The sequence below is a fragment of the Acipenser ruthenus genome, chromosome 22 (genome assembly GCF_902713425.1).
Source record: "Acipenser ruthenus chromosome 22, fAciRut3.2 maternal haplotype, whole genome shotgun sequence".
NCBI lineage: Eukaryota > Metazoa > Chordata > Actinopteri > Acipenseriformes > Acipenseridae > Acipenser > Acipenser ruthenus.
The window spans coordinates 20,321,178-20,344,457 of record NC_081210.1 but is presented as its reverse complement, the minus strand read 5'-3'; the positions used below and the strand labels follow the sequence as shown (position 1 = coordinate 20,344,457).

At 37.6% G+C, this 23,280-nt stretch overlaps 1 protein-coding gene across 2 annotated transcripts in view; it reads left to right on the top strand.

Annotated features, from left to right (window-relative positions):
* The first annotated feature begins 9,054 nt into the window (after positions 1-9,054).
* The window catches only part of LOC117431500 (teneurin-2), a 414,128-nt gene continuing 399,902 nt past the window's right edge, over positions 9,055-23,280 (top strand). For both annotated transcript variants that reach the window (XM_058996098.1, XM_058996097.1), the window contains exon 1: positions 9,055-9,436. The gene's annotated coding sequence lies outside the window, so the exon portion shown is untranslated. The remainder of the gene's footprint in view (positions 9,437-23,280) is intronic.

The following is a 23,280-nucleotide window of genomic DNA, read 5'->3' as shown; positions in this document are numbered from 1 at the left end:
GTGATAAATCCCAGAACAACGGTACTATCTTTGGTTGGGCACTCTTCCAACACCCATCTTTGTGGCTAGCACAATTGGCACAGGTCTGTTGGGGTATGTTCTGCAAGGTGAAATGCATTACAGAGCCTTGATCTCTTCCTTCATGACATACTTTATACAAAAAGTATGAAGTGCAGAATCTTTCTTGTAATCATGCTACAGAATTGTTTTCTTTCATTTTTTTTCCGTATCTTATTTTGGAATCTACACTATATTAATTAAAATGAAAGAATGACTGTACGGGAATTTTTTTTTTCTAAATGACATCCTTTGCTAATCCGATGCAAAGATTTATCAAAGTAAAGTGGCACCTATAGTACTGTTCTGGGTTTTGAGGTACATGTCAGTTAATACATTTCACAATAAAACATGGGGCAGATTAACAAAGGCAAAAACCGGTTGGCTGACACCATTTTTTTGTTATGAAAGAAAATGTTAGTAATGATACGAAGCTTAGGGACACGAGTCCTTAAATAAACATTGTGGTGCCATTCACACTTTGGGCTAAAGCTAGTTTGAGCCTTCTCTTGAAGCATAGCTGGTCTGTTGCAGGCATATATACGTTTATTGAGGAGTATATCCTTTGAAATCAGGAACATAGAAATAACATCTCATTTATTTTCTTTTTGTCATTTTATTTAGCTCAGCAATACCTGATGTGTACAACTATAACAGTGTTCAAAACCTTGATAGCCACAAGAGAAAATGTGCTACGAATGAAGCTTTAAAAAAAAATCAGTGAACTCTTGAAAATTTAATTAGTAATCAAAGTCTTAAATAGCACTGGCATTTACTTATGCTATGGCATGTCTGTCAGTATCTTTCGCTTGAGATTAATTATTAGAGAATAAGCAGGCACTTTGCTAAAATGTAGTTAACCCTGTCGTAAGACCAAATTCAAGTTTAAGTTTTTGGTTGCCACCTTTTTAAAGAGATTTGTAGTGTCCACATGTCTAATTTTCTCTTTTTGGAATATTTCAAGTGACTACTTTTACAAGGAAATGTTGTGTAAAGGTATCTAAAAAAAAAAAAAAAAAAAAAAAAAGCATACAACCTGTCCACTATGTTATAATAGAGAGGGAGACACACAGTATTTCCTCTAGTTAAAGCAATTATATGCAAGTGCTTTGGACTTTAAGGTCCTGGTTTTTCTTTTTAAAAAGCCAGTTAAGTGCCACTGAGTTTGACCTCAGCCGAATCAGACATTTGGCTTGAAGCTGTCTGTCACTACTTTGTCTAACATTATGTATGTTTCTCCGTACCATATCATTTTATTGCAGGATAACAGAATGTGGAATCTCCATGAAGGTGAATGGCAGATAGATTGCACTTGCCTTGTCGTTTCATTTAACAGTGTTGAAACATTCTGCAATTGTAATGTATTATCTAAATTGTAATGTTATTATTTTTATTAGAAAGTTTCAGAATTTGAAAGTAGACCACTTATTTTTGTTGATTTTACCTTATGATGTAAATTTTACCACAGCAAAAAAGGTGACAGAGGGCAATTTTACAATCAACCCAAACATTTATTTATTATTTGAAAAGCAAAAATAAAGTATAAAGAAACAACCGAGGTGCAAGTAGAAGATCTTAAAAGGAACCTCCCAAGATATTTATTTGAAGCTTTTAAACAACGTTTTGTTGATTAGAAACAGGTGTTAACTTAGCATAGTGGTAAATGCTTTGCGAATATGGCCCAGTCTTCAGGAACATTCATTGGAATTCCATAAGAGTATTTAAAAAAACAGCCCTGTGTAGTCAGTCAGTCTAATGAGACTAAAGGTCTCCACACACCAGACGCGATGTGATTTTTTAATTGGCGACATGACCACACACACCAGAAGAGACACAGAGGCGATGCGACAGGTTTGAAAACTGCCAGATCTACACAACTGTTCAAAATTGCTATTGAGAAAACTATGATCAAGACTGGTACATATTCATCAGGATGTGGACATTATTAGCATTTTCTCTGACAGCATTTCAACATATAGGGCAAGAAGTCATACACACCAGGCTTATCCAGTTCCTTCGAAATGGACTCCCATATATTATATTTAAAATCTGGATCTTTATAATTGTGATGCCCTTTGTCATAAAGCTCTGGGTATTTTTAACAAATATTGTTTCCTCCATCATTTTGGATACTGCTACCCTGCTGGACCACGTGCATTGAAGATGTTCTATGATTGCTCAATGCCCTAGGCGACACGTGTCAAATCACAAAAAATAGGATTCAATACTATTTTGCATTGCCCTGGTGCCACTCCTGCATCACCTGTGACGTGAAAGATACTTCTCACAAGTATAGGTTCTATTCATTTTGACACATCACTGCACAGTTACGCTTGCCGCATCATGCCTTGTAGGTAGCAGCCCTAAATCTGCCGTTCCGTGTAAATTCAGAGCAAAAGTGTATGACATCAGCATCCATGCAATACCAAGCATTTCAAACTGGTTGATAAAGACTTCACTTAAAAGATGTCACTTCAAAGTTTCCTCTGACTATTAAAAATCACCTCCAATCCTTCCAAATCCTAAAGCAACAATATTATAAACTTTCCATGTCGTTGATCATCTGTAAATACCTTCACACATGCACGATGTATGACAGCAAGACAAACAATACATAGCTGGCTTTTCCATCTCTTTAAACTTCAGAAGATATGTGACACATATTTGATCAGCACGGTTATGCATACACCTACAGTGAAGTAATAATTTGCAATACGGTTCTGTGAAATGATAATTACAAGACTGTAAACAAGTGAATGTGTGACTACTTTTTATTTGTACAAGCAGCATTTTACAAGTTGATTACAAGCAAGGGATAATTCCTATGAACTGAACACACATGTGTATTTCAGGGGAAGCTATTCAAAAGTGACAAGTTTTTGCGGTTTTTCTTAATGTTGCAGAAAATTACACTTATCGGGGGAAGTAGGAAATCTACAGAAACGGGGCTGCATAGGGTTCAGTACACCTGGAAATAGGAATATAGCAATAGCCAAGTACATTTCTGTAAGTACACCATATGGTAGTTCCATTAAAAGGTAAAACAACTTCCACCGTAAATATTTAATTTTTGGACATAACATGCATACCTTATGCTCAGGGTCTGGGTTATGTTGTTCGAGCCCAGCAAGATCTCTGTTAGCCTATATATCACACATACACACATGTGTATGTATATATATATATATATATATATATATATATATATATATATATATATAATTGATTTGTGGTGACAGTAATTGATAGAGTTGCGTTTCTATGAAATAAACATTAATGCTTCCATATGAATGTTTGTTTTCTAATCACCTCTGTGGCACACTTTGTTTAATGTCATTAAATGTCTTCCTTTATTAATCATCAATATTTTTGGAACAGCTGGTACGAAAACTGGAAACAAAAAACAATGAAACATACCAAAAAATAAAATGAATCATTACTCTTTAATAATATTACATGATATAATTTAGTAAGAGTTGGCAGTATAGACAAAAAGAAATACATTTACAAGTTACCTTTTGAAAATAGTGTGAGAACCAACACTTTATGCACTATAATCAATTATTAAACAGGCTGCCAAGCTGTACCTTCATATTTAAAATCACTAACATTTAAGAATCTTCTTTGCATGGTTTATTAGCCTCACATCTAATAAACAAAGCAATAGTCAGTAATAAATCAGTATATTAAGGAACTGAAAATAGGCAGTTTTTCCCCTATTACCAGTTTCATTTGAAGCTTTTCATTTTGGCTCAATGTTATTTTAACATTACATTTAAATATGCAATTGATATTGATAATTGTTATATTAATATGGGTTATACTACCATAAAATACACTTATCTAGAGGCAGTCCAAATCTGCAGGAAAATATGCAAAAGAAACCTGGTGCAATTTTAATTAGATATCTGCAGAGTGTTCTGTGGAGCATCTTATGCATTTAGTACTTGTATTAATAACGAATCAATACAAATGTAAACACTCATATTAAACAATGTATGGGTTAAGTACAGTACTTCCAATGTAATAAATAAAGCATTTTGGTCTGTAAAATCTAGAAACTGTCAAACAAAATACACATAAGACTTCTTATGGGACCACATTTTCAAAGCCTTAACTCCAGTCTTCAATCAACTCCTACTCTTTGAAGGAGACAAAACACCTGCTAATTTAATAGAACTTGAACTGAACTACTAAGTTTATGTATTTCAGGTCACTTTAGCAGTCTGTTTATGATAATTAAGATGACAATGTAGCTGCAGAATGTGGCAAACCTGTGGAAGACTACGAATTATGTGGGAGCCTGTGAATTCTGATGAATTCTGTTATCCACAGAGTTGGACTGCCTCTACTCATACTATTAGCACCTAGTTATTTGCAGGAGTTACTGACCCCGTATCTTCCAAACTGCACAGGATGCAGGGATGCTGGTTATTCCTCAAGAAAAGCAACACGAGAGGTAGGGCTCCTAAATTATGGAATGATCTGCCTTAGTTTGTCAGGGAAGCTGGGACCGTTACATTAAGTCAAGACTAAAAACTTTTAAAAAATGGCTTATCTTAGCGGGTTTTAATAACTTTAAAATTGCTGCTTTTGTATTGCGTGTATACCGTTATTTAAATGGTCTGATTATGGAAGTTGTGTGACATGCTATACAAACGTATTGTGGTTGGTTCTTTTTTTTCTGCTGTGTACTGTACAGTGCTTTGAAATGCTTTTGTATAAAAAGCGTTATATGAATAAAAAAATAAATAAAAATAAATGTGGGCTATTGATGAACCTAAAGAGTTTCAAGTGTAATTGATATACCCCCCCCCCCCCCCCCATACTGTGTAAAAGATCACATTGTCCTGTGATGTCAATATAATGAAGAAGGCTGCTCAGTCCCAGCACTTAGGACTCTTCAGACAGCTCATAGCAAGTTCAAAAATCAGGTATAGACAGAGAAAAACCATTACAATAACTCAATAATGGAGCAACTATACCCAGAAACCACTCGGAATGACAAGACACCAACAATAGTGAGGGAAATTTTTAAAAAATAAATACAAGTAATTAAATGACATTAAGGTAAGTACTCTTTATACAGTAGTCACCCCTCAGGAAGCAATCAAAATATATAGCGGAAGTGTGCTCCAAGAGGGAGTTAGCCACCAGACACAATATGAATCAATACTTATTACTTGTCATGACGCACGTGCATCAACATATGAAATTAACCGAATAATTAAAAAGAAAAACAAGACAAGTGTATGTTAAACTACAATAAACAGACAAACTAACATTAATAAACTAACTGTCAATCTAAATTAACACAGCACCTCTACACACGTTAAATGCAGAGACATGCACATTATTTAACAGAATTGTGAATCAACTCACCAGAACAGAAAACACCAAATTGTTCGGCAACTTGCTGATTAATTCCACCCCCCCGCCCCCCCAAATTAATCTAATCAATTTTTGTGAACAAAAATACATATCAAAGAATGATTCTATGTTTTCAGTATGAAATGTGACACACTGTCAACATGCATCGGTTATGACCTCCCTGAGCATTACCATAATCCTGGCAGTGTTGACACATAGATCTGATCAGTCTCTGGATAGATTGCTGTGGGATGTTCCGCCACTCCTCCTGTGCAGCTGCAGCCAGCTGGCGAAAATTGGCTATGTTGGACTCTGGTCAGGAGAAAAAGATGGCCACGGCAAGACCTCAACATTGTTTTCTTGAAAACGTGCAATTGTAGACTTCCTGGAAAACCGACACTTCCGGATTGGCTTGCAGGAACATAATTATTGCCTCAAGGACTTCGTCAATGTATCGCTGAGCAGTAAGATTGCCCTCAATCTGCACCAAAGGCGTGCTTGTGTTAAAGAAGATTCCTCCCCACATCACACTTCCACCACCCCACCGGCTGGCTTGAATAACGCAACAGCATAGCGCTCACAACGACTTGGTGGGCTGGCCATCTGCCTCCCAGGACAAGGCCTGTCCCTCAGAGAGCCTATTTCCTGGTTTCTCTGGACTAGTCTGCTGATTGTTGAAGCAGAACATCTAGTGGTTTGGAGCATCTTTCTTTTGTAGTAGGTTTTGGAATTTATTTTCTGTTAACTCATAGAATTTGGTGTTCAGCCATTTTCTCTTGCAGAAGGGGGGAGAAAGGTGTTCCTTTGTAAAGGGGGAGAACTGACAGTGATGTGAACCAATCACATGATAGGCCGAGACTATGGACTGATAGTGTAAGGATGTCAGGGCAATTGTTCAATCTAGTTTTCCTCCTATGAGGACGTTTTAACCAATCACCGATTCATATTTATTTATATAAAAAATAGTGGCTTACCGTAGCTCTAGGGGCAAGACTCTGCTCACTACGCTAATCCTATTGGTTCCTTAACCTATATAGTCCAGACTCACCTTCCAATACTTGTTCTGCAAGTCTTACTCCACCTCCCCCTCCCCACGCCTCCATTGCAACTGTATCTCCCTTCTGGGGGTCGACAATCCTCCATCACCTGGCCTTGGTGACCTCTGAGGTCACACCTCAAACAAGGGTAACAGCTATTGGTCCAGCAGGCAAGAGAATTAAAGAAACTCATTTCTAAATTGTATGCCTTTAAAAGATGAAGAAAGCAATACCGAAAATCTTTTTTGATCAGACAAAATGCACATGGCAAAACATTGTTCCGATTAGGTTTGACCTAATCTGACCAGCATCTTTACAGTTCAAAATAAAGATTTTAGTAAGTAAGGGAATCCGAGGCATTAATAAATAATATCACACTGGGTTCATTTCTGACAGCTAGCTTGACAGGTAGACCGGTTGGTGTTTGTGTGGTGTCTGCATTTTTAATGCTCAGGTAACATGGTATTCTACAGCATATATTACATGTAGAACTGTTCTTAACTAATCCAAATTATAATTAAACCTTGCTTAAAGGACACCTTACAAGTAAGGCAACTTTGTTACTCTGATTTGCTCTGTTTGAAGGCATCATGAAGCCACATTCAATATTAAGGCCACGATCAGCAGTCTCAGACATAACAAACCACTTCTAAATGACCAGTACCTAACCAAGAAGACCAACATGCTGTTCACTACCAAGCTCTCTGAAAACTATAGACAACATAAACTAAAAATAACTTGTACTATCTTAGTAAAAGTCATTCTCAATGGTATCAACCATGTACCTTCACTTTCAATACCACTCACCTATTCAGGCCACATTTAGTTGGTCCATTGACTTCTTACAGACAGGTACTGTACTTTTGTAATTTCTTGGCATACCATCTAACATAATTAATACCCTTTGTGCTGACATTCTCATGTATTACACCATAAACATCAGTTCGCAACACAGACCTACCTGTGAAATTCTGCTGTTCTTAATGTTTGTTTCTTCAAAAATAGTGCAAAGCAGCACTTTCTAAATCACACAGTACTGTAATAAGCCTTCCGTTTACCGGCTACTGGATTAATACAATCGATAGTGTGCCACTGCCACCACCTTTGTTTAACCGGAGGGCCCAGAATCAATTAATATTAGTTTACCATAAAAGAGGAAAGAGCGTCTGAAAGTCATGGCACAAAGACAACAGGAGCATCAACTCAGGGCAAATAGTTTACTAATACATAAATTAAAATAGGTAATTAGTGATCCAAAAACCACACAGGCAAATGAAATAGTCAACTTAAATTAATATCACTCTCCCAGTGTGCTGGATAAGAAAAGGTAACAGACATACCCACTGCAAACCTTCACCAGTGCAAAGAAAATAACTTAAACCACTTGTACTGTGATTCTGAAATGTATTTTTGTTTACGACTGATAGTCGCCCTGGATAAGGGCGTCTGCTAAGAAATAAATAATAATAATAATAATAATAATAATAATAATATCATATAACAGGCACTTAGAATTCAAATAAAGTGAGAAGTTACAATAACTAGTGAAATTAACAATACACAGCAAACTCAAATATACAAAGATAAACCCCCACCAAAGGTTGAAGTGTTGCATCTGTCCCTTACAGGTCCACACACAGGCTCAGTAATTTAATTTAAGGTTTACACAGTGTAGTTAAAACCGGTAATCCACCCAGGTTACACAGTATCAAAGACAATAGTATTGCATTTTAAAAGACAGCACTTCCCTTCAGTTAAGACTCCAAATCAGACTACTAATCTCTGGTGCTCAAACAGCACAATCCCCAGTACAGGCTCCAGTTACTCAATGCAGGTTCAATTTTAAAGTCTAAATTGGCAGCCTGTAATTGCCAGCACCTGCCTCAGTGCTAATGAATGAATGAATGAATGAATGAATGAATGAATGAATTAATTAATTAATTAACAGGCGTGTGTATATGTCAGTCCTGATCAGGTTGCCAAGTAAAGTCCATCATAGTACTTTACACAACTTGTTCTATAATGCATGTGCTGTATATGGATAAAGATAAGTAGGACTATCTAGTTTAACAGCAGTACGTGTGGGTGCACCAGTATTTATACAAATATATGAATACATAAATAATTCTTCATTTTCCTCTTCACTGCAGCAGGTTGCATTCATTCGGCGGGAAATATTTACTGTACCCTTGCTTCCAGTATTTTTGACATAATACAGAACCAACTGTTTGCAGCTGAACAACTTAAATGAATCTGTTTTCTGTTGTATATACCTGCTGCTTTTCAGTACCGTACAGCAATTGAGCGCGTCCAAATGCAAAGCATACAACAAGGTGTCTTGGCACCGTCCCTCAAAGGTGCTCAGCAATATATATCAAACCAGCTCGTACACTTTCACATACATAACAGAACCTTCCCTTTTTCAAAAGCGTGATTTAAAAATTACATTATTATTATTATTATTATTATTATTATTATTATTATTATTATTATTATTATTATTTACTTGTATAATGTTCTTATTAAACCATGAGCATTGTGTAAGGGTTAAGTGCTTTACATTTTACCTGAAACGTGCGTCTGATGTAGACGAATCCCTCCCCCGATTTGAATGGTAGTTTCCAATCGGCTGTGCTTGAGAGAGCTCCCAGTTCTAAGCCTGGGATTAGCGATCCCAGTCAGACCGAGCTTCTGTTTTGGGTTTAATCAAAGGGAAAGGTTGTAGAGAGACACATTGAGCTTTATCTTTCAGTATGCTTAGTGTAAGCATTGCAAAAGAGGACAACTAAGGGAGTCAAATTCCTTTTTTTAAAAACCTTTGGGTTTTTATTTTTGTTGTCCTTCCTTTGCTAGACGGCAACTTCAAAGTAAAGGAATTATTTTACCTGGAAAAGGAACGTTGCAGGGGAAGCAGAAAAAAAAAAGTTTCTTCGGGGGACGGATAATGCTGTAAAGGACGCTGCTTCATACTGGTAAGTCTGTTTACTTGTTTGTTTATTTCCATGCATTTTAAATGGTTCCATTCAGACTTTGCTTTTTTTTTTTCTTAGTGCCTTGCTTGCTAACCCATTAAGAAGCGCAGCATCTATTTCCCCTGCAGTCCAGGAGTTTAAGGAATTCCCTGGACCCTGCAATAGAACGATATAACGGAGCTGTACTGCAGAAACATTTGCGTTTTATTGTTATAATTGATGTATGCTTCGTGAGTATGCAACAGAAATGCATGCTGAACGTATGTGCGTATTCCGGTATGTCTTGAAATGAAATTTAAAGTGGAATGCGTTCCAATGCGAGATTTCCCGAATCGAAGATGCAATGACAATGGACTTCAAAGGAGGCTGACACTGTGCATAAAAATGAATGTATCACAGATTCCATTATTCTGTTTCTTTTACAGAAAGCTTTCAACTCGCAAGGCGTAATGTGAGACATGGTCGTGTTTTCGTCATCAATTCTTTTTCTTTTTATTTGAACAGCGCTTCAGCGTGACACCTAACTTGGATATTGTATACAGTAGTATTTCTAATACTAGTACTACTACGACTACGACTACTGATATATTACTGTACATAGGGGGGAGTGGGTATTGCCATCCCCCCCCCCATATGAACAGTTTCGTCATATATGATAGTGATCAGTAGCAACTTGTTTTTGTAAATAAAAAAGACGTAAAAAATAGAAAACCACACCTGCTTCTTAGCATTATATTGCTTTGCGTTCACTTGGCTCTTAATAGAACATGTTTTCTGGTGTTGACGCTTTTACAGGGCGTAGATATTCTGTACAGTCTATACATTTCTTGGGGGGGCGGGGGGTAGAGAAGGTGTTGGAACATCTTGACTGCTTGCAATTGCCAGCGCGTGCAGGATCCATTGATCCTGCTTGATTAACTTTGCTCCACTTTGCTTAGTGAAGTGTTCAATGAGAAATTACATGTCTGGGTTCCTTCTTATAGTAAATGAATACATGTGCAATGTAAAGGCTAATAATTAGGGTTTTTTTTAATGCTGTATGTAACAGTATCAAGTGGTCACCAGATTCACCTGCTTCCTCAGGTTTTTTTTTTTTTTTTTTGCAGGTAGATTACAGAGGAAAAAGAAGTTGCTTGTGCTCAAATATGTCGCTCTACAATACATAATCTGATATGATTTGTAATTGTAAATATGTGTTTTTTGTGGTTATGAAGGACAGCAAATATAATGTTCCATATAATAGATCATGGGGATCTATTTCAGTGATCTAAACAGGTTTAACCTATTTATTAGTCTAGAATAAAAGAAAAAATACAGTGAAAAACAGGTTGGCTAGTGGTATTAAGATCTGCCACTGTTTAGATGAGTAGAACATTTTAACTTTGGGGTGTTCGACAAGAGTCAAACAAGAAGTTCTACTCTGCCCTGCAGATACTCTGGTATCAAGACAGTGTGATCAGGATATGCTGTACTCACAAGATATACAGGGTGGTTAATAATTTCCCAACATTGTCAGAGCATCACTTTATGCAGTTTAAATAACTGAAACCATTTGCTATTGTTTTAGCCTACATACTAAACTGAGTACAGGACCATGCAAGGTACCCCTAAACCGTGTAGCTCACTGTTCAGCTCTGCCATCGATTCTGTATTGGAGTGGTCTGACACATGACCACATGACAGAACACCTTGCTGTATGTTCCACATCGACTCCTATTTAAACAAATTAAAATTGAAGAAAGGTTGTTATCTGAGCATTTCATTACTGTAAGTATGGTAGCTCCACAAGCCAGAAAGCTCTATGTTGAACAACCCACAAAGTAGACCACTCCTCTGTAAGCTTGCTCACTGTACCTTGGCATAGAGAGGAACACGCAGTTAGTGTAGGGTCTGCATCTTTGGCCTAGTCAAGTTTGTCTTCCTCTGTTTGGCAGTGCCTAGACAATGGTAGTCTGAAAAGAGTATAATGGATGGAAAAAGAGTATGGGTGGGGTTGGGGCAGACCATGTGGCTGTTTATGAAAAATATATCCTGCCCAGATTGCAGCACAGAAAACAGTATCTGCCGAGGAGGACTGCGTAGAAAAGGCTGTAAATTAGGCAAAATGGTTGATATCTAAATTAATCTAGAAAACTAATCTTAGACAAATCACAGAAACAACCAGCTTACTGCATTTTGTTTATTTCTTGAGTGTGTCGCTTAATTTTACATTCTGTAAGGCAAGGTGATAGTTCCTGAAATCAGTAGGCCTGACGATCAAAAAAACAAAACAAACAAAAAAACATTGTTCAATGAAATGCAATAAAATCTTTGGAAAGTAGGAAGCATGCAGGTACTAGCTCATTCCCAGGTATGCTATTTATAAAGGTGCTTCTCAAACCCGGCCCTCGGGGACCCCCGTGTCTTCTGCTTTTCATTCCAACCAAGCTTTTTAATTGTTTTAAGCTCTTAAACAGTTGTAGATTTTAACTTAACGATAAAATATTATAAGTAACTTGAAATATGCAACTTCTTAGGTGCTGAGAACAATTAAAAAGGCCTAATTAAGCTAATTATTAGTTCAAGTAAGGGTTTAGTTGGAATGAAAACCAGAAGACACAGGGGTCCCCGAGGACCGGGGTTGAGATCCACTTATTTACATGATCAAGTGCCAGAAGCTTGAAAAATCTGCTCTAATAATGTATTCAGTTGCAAGTTGTCCTTTTAATCAGTTTGTAGCAGATTTAGATGGTCCCTATTTAAATATTCATAAAAAGGGTAGCTCAGTAACCTGGGACTAGGTGCCATGTAAAACAGCTTCTACCCCTGGTATCGGTACATTTTCTTAGAATCTACAGAGGACAGCAATATGCTGTGAAATCCTGGGCGTTTGCATTAACAATAATTAAAAATACACTTCAAGCCAATGCATTTTGAATACATCAGAATGGATCGTCTATTTTTGGGTGATTAGTGGACTACAGACTTTTAAAACATCTGCTGCTTTTAAATGGCGTTTCCATATTGTTTATTTGCTGTCTTACTAGTTTGCAATGAAATCTTCCTGAAAGTAGGCATGTTTCAGGGGTTCACCCTGTAACTGTCCTGTGCAGTTTGTGCATTATTGAGGTAGTCTGAAAAGAGTGGAAGAAGAGGAAGAAGTCTAAACACTTTTCATGTAATTGTTGGAACTAGAGGACACATGGAGGATGTACGAGACAACTGCCTCCCTGAATGTGATGTTTTACCTGATCCAGGTATAAGACCAGGGCAGTTAGCTGTTAGGTATAAAATGTGCCTTGAAGGGGGGCAAACAGTGTGGGTACTGTTAAGAATAATATTTTCCCAGACTGCAACAGTACTCATTACTAAAATTAAGGACGCCTGTCACACATTTTAAAGGGATTTGGAGAGAACTGTCTTCCTCAATAGTATAAAAAACCTCGACTTGTACCCAGTCTGAAAATCTCCTCATACACTTGATGCAGCCTGTAGTTTTGCTGGATGTGTAGTGGTGACTGTGATGTGATATGATATGTCTTCATATGGCATGAGCAGTAATACATTAGATACCCAGTGGTTTGTCTGTTAGGAGCACTAATCTTTCAGCCCCGATTTGGATCAGCTTCCTTGTGTTTGGGACTTTCAACGCTTTCCTATGACAGTGCGGGTCAAATTTCACGATTTATTGCGCAGTTGCTCCAGTCCTGGCCTGACATGATTAATTTGTGCTGGCAACAATTTCAGACGCAAGGACCAGGGAGATCAAATTCAACTTGAGCTGTGGAGGCAGGCTGGAGGGGGTGGGGAATCAGCAGATTTGTCTCATCTCTGAAACTGCTATGTGATGCTGCTTGTGTCCAGTCAACAGCCTTTCCACAACACTCCTAAAAACAAGGTGTGTCATTGCAGAAGCTAGTCTGGGTGATTCTTTATTGTTTTTAATAACTGCAGGGCTTGGTCAGTTTATTTGGGGATATTTGGAAATAACATAGAGAAAAAAATGGAGCCTTTGTTTTTACGTGATCTAGACGGAAGACCAGCGGCAGTTAGCTGTTTAAGTAGCCATAAAACGTGTCTTACTGCAACAGCAATCTACTAAAATTAAGAACCCCTGTGCCATGCAAAATAAAGCAATAACTCAATTTAAAAAATGGGAATGAATCCAACTCAAGTGCTTTTGATGATATTTTGCTTTTTTTTTTGTACTGAGAAAAAAAGAAAAAGCATACAAAATAAATATCTGTTCAGATTATGTTTCATTTTTAGGCATATTCTGTTTGTGTTCCTTCTTGTTAGAAAAAAAAAGTACTTAGTGGTTTTCACAATAAATGCTAAGGGACAATTGAAATTTAAATCAAGTCCTTACATGCTGGGAAACTCCCCTTATTACCCAAAGGCTTCTATGGGTTAATCAGTCCTTAATCAACCGAAGGGTATTCAGTGCCTTAAGTACTAGCATTTTTTTTTCTTTTTTAATTTGTTTCTGAATTCACACTGTGCCAGCTGCTTTATAAAATCAAGTGTATAAGTTTGTTAGAAAATGAGCTTGGTATTCATACATACAAATTAGCAAATGCTAGAGTACTGAGCAATATGTGGCAGCAGTGATGAAAGGTAATTCTAACTTTCTTCAAATCAATAAAGGATGCACATTAAACAGTGAGGTTGATTCCAGATAATTGCTTTTTAAGGAAATCCACAATATCTTTGTACATTGTATTTCACTTACAGCGGATCATTTCATTCATCCACCAATTAATTCATAATCAGTTAAGTGTACTTTTATTTAATGACCATTGAGTGAGGTGTTTTATTTGCTGACATTGATATAGAATGTCAGTTCGGTTGTAGCACAAGGACAGCTACAGTGGTATGAACCACTGGTCTAATGCTACCACAATGATAACATTGTATGAACCAATACTCCCTGATGATACATTGCAGCTCTGGCTTGCCATTACAGGTAATGCTGTGGTGCGCTAATGGTTTTTCTTGGGTACTGTTTTTTTAATGATAAGCCAGTGAGTTGTTTCTGTCCCTTGATTTAAAATGGTAGTGTTTAAAATAAACGTTGTTCTATCCTGTTCTGTCCATTTCACAGCAATATATTTTTCAACATAATTCCAGTTACAGTCTCTTGATATTATTATGCATGGATCATGGGGATCTATTTCAGTGATCTAAACAGGTTTAACCTATTTATTAATCTAGTATAAAAGAAAAAATACAGTGAAAAACAGGTTGGCTAGTGGTATTAAGATCTGCCACTGTTTAGATGAGTAGAACATTTTAACTTTGGGGTGTTCGACAAGAGTCAAACAAGAAGTTCTACTCTGCCCTGCAGATACTCTGGTATCAAGACAAGATCAAGATATGCTATACTCACAAGATATACAGGGTGGTTAATAATTTCCCAACATTGTCAGAGCATCACGAAAACTAGAGGGTATGTGGATGATGATGTGCAAAGCAAAAATGGCTATGATGGAGACAATCTGTGACATACCGTTTGACCACCAGAGGGATGTTCAGTAATGCCAACATTCAAGTAGCATTAAAAATCACCCTGTGAATTATGAGTCACCCTGTGTATAACACTGTGTAACAATTTTTTTTTTTTTTGGTTCCAGGGTAGTAAGTGTTATTTCCTAATTGCTTATGCCTCAAAAGTATAGAAAATGTATATTATTCCCCACAAACTTTGCTTTTGTGACCAGGACAGTGATATTTTGAAATTTACCTATTTTCCAGAACACTCCAGATAGATTCAGTGCTGAGTAAACTTGGAGTAACTTCTAGAACTTTCTAGAAATTTCCATTAATATAAATAGTAGTATAAATACAGGGGCCTTAAGCCCACCCGTTCAGTTTAGTTCCAGCTGCCTAAGTGGATACATATCTGCATTTTTCTGAGATGGCATCAAGAGGGTGCAAGCATCCGGCAGACGCATTTTGAGACATCAAAATGGTGGCATTCCTGATGGGTCTCCAAGGCGGTTTTACCAAGTTTCCCTGCTATCTTTGCCTTTGGGACAGCAGGGACACCAAGGCGCACTACCACAGGCGGGACTGGCCACAGAGGACCGAGTTCTCTGTGGGGAGGAACAACGTCAAGTGGGAGCCACTGGTGGACCCCCGGAAGGTGCTGATGCCACATCAAATTGGGCCTTATGAAACAATTTGTCAGAGCTCTAGATAAGGAGTCGGCAGCCTTCAAGTACCTTCAAGACTTCTTCCCTAAGCTGTCTGAGGCAAAGGTCAAAGCCGGTGTCTTCGTTGGACCACAGATAAAGAAGATCCTGGAGTGCAATGAATTCCCCAAGAAGCTCACTAGTAAGGAGAAAGCGGCTTGGAACAGCTTTGTCGCAGTGGTTCGGGGCTTCCTGGGCAATCACAAGGCCGAAAACTATGTGGAGCTGGTTGAGACTCTGGTGAAGAACTACGGCACAATGGGCTGTAGGATGTCCCTCAAAGTCCATATCCTTGATGCTCATCTTGATAAATTCAAGGAGAACATGGGAGCGTACTCGGAGGAGCAAGGCGAGCGCTTCCAACAGGATATACTGGACTTTGAACGCCGCTACCAAGGACAGTATAACGAGAACATGATGGGAGACTACATTTGGGGGTTGATTCGTGAAAGTGATTTACAGTATAATCGTAAATCTCGAAAAACTACTCACTTCTAAATCTTTTGTAGTCATTTTTGTATTATTTTAGTATGAGTACATGTTAATTTGGATTCATAAATTCGCCCGTTTTCTCATTGGAAATAGGTACATTTCAAAATATCACTGTCCTGGTCACAAAAGCAAAGTTTGTGGAGAATAATAGCCATTTTCTATACTTTTGAGGCATAAGCAATTAGGAAATAACATTTACTACCCAGGAACAATAATTGTGTTACATAGTGTAATGTATGTTAAAATATCAAAAGAATGGGGATTATGTTGAAAAATATAGTAGAGATAAGTCAAAGTGAATGTGCTTCTTGTAAACATTGCAGGGGGTTCTGTAACACTTAAGATTTTGAATGTTATTTAAAAAACGATCTTGCAGTATGTTAGTGAAATGAACCATAAAAGCATCACCGACATTAAGGTTAAAAAATGAGATTGGACAAGCTGTTTCACAGCGAGTCTCACAAAATTAACATGCATTACATTCACGCAATCATGTATCAGTAAACCATGCTGAAAATGTTCCGAATAAATAATCCTTATCTTATACAGGATTGCCAACGTTACTCATAACTGACTTCATCGTTATACAAATACCCATTTATACAAATACTCTTGGATGTGCTGGACTGGAATCTGTTTAGAGAGCTGCTGTACATTTGAATGATGGTTTGTGGGATGTTAAATGCTGTTATTTCTGTGTTGTCTTAGTTCTGTGGATGTTGCTTTGTTTATCAAGGAACGTTCAGTGAATCTGTTAAAAGGACAGATCTAGTCTATTAGGTCTGTGTTTCATGGAGGCTGTTAAACTCATTTGGCTGCCTGAGGGTGGAAAAAGATTGAAAATTGGATTTAGCTTTGGAGTGGGGTAGATGGGGCTTGGGGGGGGGGGGGTAGGGCTGACTTTGACAGTCATAATTGGTGGGGCAGTAAAATGTGTCCTGAAGTGGCTACAGCAAGGCTGGTCTTGCAATACTTTGGCTGTGTTGTAGAATTTTGTAACACGTTTTATTATCTTTGGTGTTATATTATGCAAATTGTTTTAGATAAAAAAAACAAAACAAACAAGTACTAATTAAATCAAATGTCCTTTGTGGCTACAGGCTAACTTCACTAAAATGAACCCTTCTTATAATGAACACCCGTTTTTAACAATCCCAACAGCAAGAACTGATTTTTTCAATGCAAATTATCACGTACAGGATCGACCCGGATACAACGATCTCAGTACCGAATGTCACTGAACTTTCTCCAGTGTCAAGTGTGTCAGTGAAAGCAAAGACCATTGTTGACTAATTCAAAGATAACACTAATTCAAAGATGACCTATTGTAGTACGAATCATGCATGATGAATGCAATTGCTGCTTGTACGTCATCTTCACACAAACTGCTGAATTGTTTACTTTCTGTTTTGTGTTTAATAAATCCTGCACGCCTGTGCCAGCGTTTCAACTCCAACTCCCATGTCTCTCTGTCTTGCAATGCGGTTACCCACACATGTGACACGAGTACCTTGTTACAATACCGTTTACATGTTGATTAATGTGAAGGAATCTTCATAAAGGTACAATATATTGATGTTAAATTCAAATTTGCCGTTTTGTCATTATTCTGATACAGAAAAACCCTATTATAGTGAACATCCTGATATAACGAACATTTCTCCAGGTCCCATGGGGGTTAGTTATAGCAAAGTTAGCCTGTATAAAAATAAAATACACACACACACACACACAAACAGCATGTCAGTTTTGACAGTGGTAATTTAACAGTGGCTTGATACATTTTGGACGACCGCCTTAATAGTGAATGTGGCTTTATAGTACAATTAATAGGAGCAAGTCTGGACTGTAAAAAACATTCTATTAACTCTACTCGCAATTATCTTTCAGGCATTCAGTGTTGCCAGTCGTTATTCTGTGATGGGCTTATTATTGTGGATAATGAAAATTACTAGTAATACAACATTAAGGAACTGTTATTATATACTGTTATTAGTATTCTTTTGGTACGTAAACATCAAAGTAGTTTAATATGAGGTGGCAATTTGTTTCTGAGATCTTTACTTTTTTTAAAGTGAAATTGAGTGGCATTGGAATGATGTATTAGATAAAGGACTGGTAACACCCTTAAGCAATTTTGTAACCTTTTTTATTTCTTGCTAGCTCAAAGTGACAACACAAATGGTCTGTGGGCAAGTGATTGACAAGTCGTGTTGGCAACACATATTTTCAATTGGTAATTGAGTTGACTGGTCAGTGTCGATTTGTTATTGTAGGGTCATTCCATACTAACTCAACCAGAGCCGTTGCCCAACCGTCTCAGATTTTGCTAGAAAAATTCACTTGGGTGGTTTTGGGCCTGCTGAGTTCAGAAATGCTAATCATTTTTTTTTTTTTTTTAATTTGGAATCGCCAATTATTTTTTTCTCATTTTCTCCCCAATTTGGAAAGCCCAATTATTATTATTTTTTTTATTTCAACCCGACTCACTGCTGCCACCCCAGTGCTGACTCGGGAGAGATGAAGACGGACACACTCTGTCGCGTGCCATCAGCCGTCCACTTCTTTTCACTCTGCAGACCCGCCGTGCAGCCACCTCAGAGCTACAGCATCGGAGGACCACGCAGCTCTGGGCAACTTAAAGGCAGACCCGCAGGCGCCCAGCCAGTCTACAGGGGTAGCTGGTGTGTGGTGAGCCGAAGACACCCTGGCTGACCTAAGCCCTCCCCACCCGGGCGGCGCTCGGCCAATTGTGTGCCGCCCCCTGGGAACTCCCGTCCGTGGTCGGCAGTGGAATAGCCAGGACTCAAGCCGGCGATCTCCAGGCTATAGGGCACATCCTGCACTCCACGCGGAGTGCCTTTACTGGATGCGCCTCTCGGGAGTCAGCCCATTTTGGGGGAAGCATACTACCCCCCTTTCACAGCATCCTTTCTGGTTGGAAAGGAGATTTGCAGCTCAGATGCCTTCTCTGTCACAAAAACCCATTTAGTAGATTTACCTTTAGTAAAATACGTGTACCTTTAAGCTCAATTCACAATGTAGCTACGCAAATATAGAGTTAGGAAATGTTTTGTGCAGTAATGTGTTGTGTGACATAATATCTATTTGTCTGGGTTATCAGCTTCTAGTAAATGGCTTGTTGGATTCATTTTTTAAAAAATGCATTGTGTTGGAAGAATGCTGTATTTTACTTGAATTTGTGTTTCATACTGTGATTTCATTCTGTAAAGCATGAACAGTGTCTGTCTTTAGGAAAGTACCTTTTAGGCTGACATGTCTCTCTTCCCAGAGTGTACATTCTGTTATGAGGAGTAAAATAACACTTTTATGGACTTATGCAGACTTGTTGGAGTCCAAGAGGCTATTTAACCAATATGTGTCACTTGTTACACATGGCAGACCCTGGAACCCACAGAATGTGTTCTTTTGGGGGCCTTTATATTATAGCTGTCCAATTTTCGTATGATAGTCAATATTGTAGTTATTATCTAGGTCGGAGACATGGAAAGGAAGATTGATCACTTCTCTACATCTGGGCTGATAAACAAAGTTGTTTAAGAAGTGCTGCTTCAAGAACATGATCTTCATCTGTCTCCTTCATCTTTGCTTTCAAGTCTTCATCTTTGCCTACTTCTTCTCAGCTAGAGGCCCTGTGGTTCAACACCAGCCTTTAGGCCTGCACTTGCTTCATTTGGACTTTCCTTTGGACAAAGCAAGCTATATGTGACAACCAAAGGATTTTTCTTCTACATTCAAGCTGGAACTGCATAACTGTGCTAAACTTTAAGAACAGTAAGATAAAGTTGCAATAACATTCTGTTAATGCAAGGATACTGGACTTGATCCTCAAAAGACATTATCTGAAGACCTGTCTAATTGTGTTATACTGAAGATAACTGTGACTTTTAGATATAAAGACGTATGCATGTTAAACCACTGAGTCCTAGTATGAATTTATTTTAGATTCTAATTAATAAACAAATTACTGCTTTTATTGATTCTGCCAATCATTAAATCATTTGACTGAACCTAAGAACTGATTTGAGCCAATAATGATCAATAGTACTTTGAATGTTTCATGAACCATTATCTTATTTATAGCATGCAATCCTTTTATTTGCATAGGAGTAGATACACATTTTTTATGAAGTATTTAAAAGTTGATGTGGCACTAAGCATATCACCAAAACAGGTAAGACACCTGTTTGGCATCTGGACAATACAATTATTCAGAACACCTCGCATCTTGGAGGCACATCCTAAAGATCCTAAAGGACAATAATATACTAACATTTCTGACAGTATACACCTTCGTAATGGTGCTGGAACTTCACACACACAATTTCAGATTGTTATTACCAACCACTCCCCTGAAACACCAACCAACTGGCTACCAACAGAGCATTGGTTAGGATTCCAAATCCATCATGTACATTTTTCAATCTGTAATATTCCGACAGCACATGCCACTTTATGTTGCTCCCCTTAATGTGAACATAGCAAAAAACTTGCACACAGAGTATTGTTTCCAGAATGACTTGCAACGTTCCTCAGTCTTCCCCACCAAACATTCTCTGTTCTCTTGGCACTTGAATCTAATGCTGGGAGATCAAAACGCCACAAGTTTTTCATTCGCCAATTAAACAAAGCAGCACAACCATTTTTGGATCCTTTGCCTATGCAACACACCGAAGAGCAAATTATGTTTTTTATCAGCCGAAACTAAGAAGTGGATATTACTAAGAAACCAAATGCTGAAGCAAGTGTGAAACCTGGTAATTCCAAGGTTAATGCAACCCTATGGGTCTCCAGCCAAGACCAGCAACTTGGCAGGAGCAGGATTCCATCCACACGCACTTGACTCCAAACATCTTTCTTTCTTCTAGATGAGTTATTGGGGATCCCTGCCCTGGGTGAATTCATAAAGCATTAGTGTCCCTGCAAATGAGTACATCTAATTAAATGTAACTGTTCCTGATATGTGACAGTCTGCATCCCTAATTACACTGCCAAGGGCCATCTGTAGGTTCTGATAATACCTTGTCTGACAGGCATTATTGAGGCTGGAGATTTGCATCTATTGTAACAATGCTGATAGGTAGTTATTACTATTGAGTCTATTTATTGGGAAGTAGTACACATCCTGGTTTATAGAGATACTCTCATTCCAGGCTGGCATTGCTTTCCAGAAACATACAGTTCATTCAAATTCATTTTTATTTGGTTACTTTGAGGAACATCTGTTGCAGTACAGTGACAGCATTGCTTTGCTTGTGGTGGGATCTTAGGAGCAGCATCCTCCCAGGTCACCCGGGTCTGGCTGTCAGTTCTTTGTGATCACAGCTGGAGCCATACACATTGAAACAGCAGGAGAATACTAGATGTTCCAGGGGCTAGACTTGAGCACTTTGAGTTACACAGAGACGCAAGCAGCTCAAGTATCTGACAGTTGACATATATTGGTGAACGTAAGTCTGTTTAGAAAATGCTTAAAACACAATTACAGATGACATTTTCATCTAATGTGAGTGATTTACATATTTGGAAATTCATTGATTTTAACAGTTTTTGGTTGAATGTGTTCTTCTAATGCATGTAATGTAATATATATATATATATATATATATATATATATATATATATATATATAGATATAGATATATATATATATATATATATATATATATGTATATATATATATATATATATATATATATATATATATATATATATATATATATATATTATACACACACACACTTGTTTTTATAAACTGAGGAAATGCAGGAATTTAATTGGATTTCTGACCTTTTTACATTTTAAATTAGCACAGCTTTCTCCAATATTCAATGCAGCCACCAATGGAGAGTGACCGCCTACACCCTGCACCTTGCCACCATCCCACTCACACATGTTTTTGAGAAGCAGAAGCTGTATTTACCACACATCTCTAATAAGTATTGGCTACATTCTCAAAACTGTGTTCAAGCAATGTGATACATTAATTTGATGAACCTCATGAGAAACTAAAGCATAATAAATACTAATAACTTGTTCAAAACCACTGAGTATACATGTATGCTATCACTGAATGTTTACGGTGTAATAGCACCTTTCAAGAACAAGTAATTTTATGTCCTCTAAAAAAATATATTAATTAGTCAGAGACTGGATAATGTATACTTTGAGTAAGGCAAAGGCCATATTACCTATGAGTGGTAGAGTGAAACCTATGACTGGAATACATTGCATAATCTGTGCTGTAACCATGTTTGTGACAAACTGTAGAATTGTATTTATGAAAGTAAAGTTCCAATTGCAAAGAAGTAAAAAAAAAAAAAAAAAGAAACAAACTTCGACAGCGGTACAGTATATAGGGCTAGAGTAGATTATTTTAATTTTATTTTTTTGAATGAGGAAAATGATTGAACAGTTCTTCTCATTTGTGGAAAGAATACAACCATTCTTTCTTTCGATTCTATATACTATTTTATATACTATTATATTTGAAATATACGGACCTGACAAAGACAATAGATGCTCGTAGTTGAACCTATTTCATTACCAGCTGATATTTTCAAGTGCACCGTCAGCAATATCCTTTTGTGTTGGTCTCCTGTGAATAAACATTTAAAAATGCTTTTGGTTTCTGCTTTATTCCTGCCTCGGTTGCAACCATTGCTAACAAAAAAAAAAAAAGCTGTGTTTACTGAACAGATGCAGAGTATAAACTGTGACACAAGCTGGATAAAAAGCCTAGCTCCGTCATTGGAATTTATTCTGGGGGACATCATTTCCATTACTCTGTGTGTCATTATGTGTGCTGAGTGCTTTACTAACACATGGCACCCTCGCAATCTGGCAGGTATTGCAGTCAAGTGCTAAATCACAGTGTTGTTTTCTGTGCACATGCCATAGCTGTCACAGGTACACATAGTACAGGTACTGATACATGATAAAGATCTGGCACCGAGAGACTGGCTTCATACTCTACACAATTGTATTTTGTTATTCTCTGTCAAGTTCGATCGTACAAGAAAAAATGAACCCTTTAGAAACAGTTATTTTACAAAGCTCATGTCTCAGAAACCATTTGAGGAAGTGACTTCATATTTTAGAGGCCTTAAATGTGTTGGTGTCCATGACATTGACCTCTGACCTAATATTACTATGATA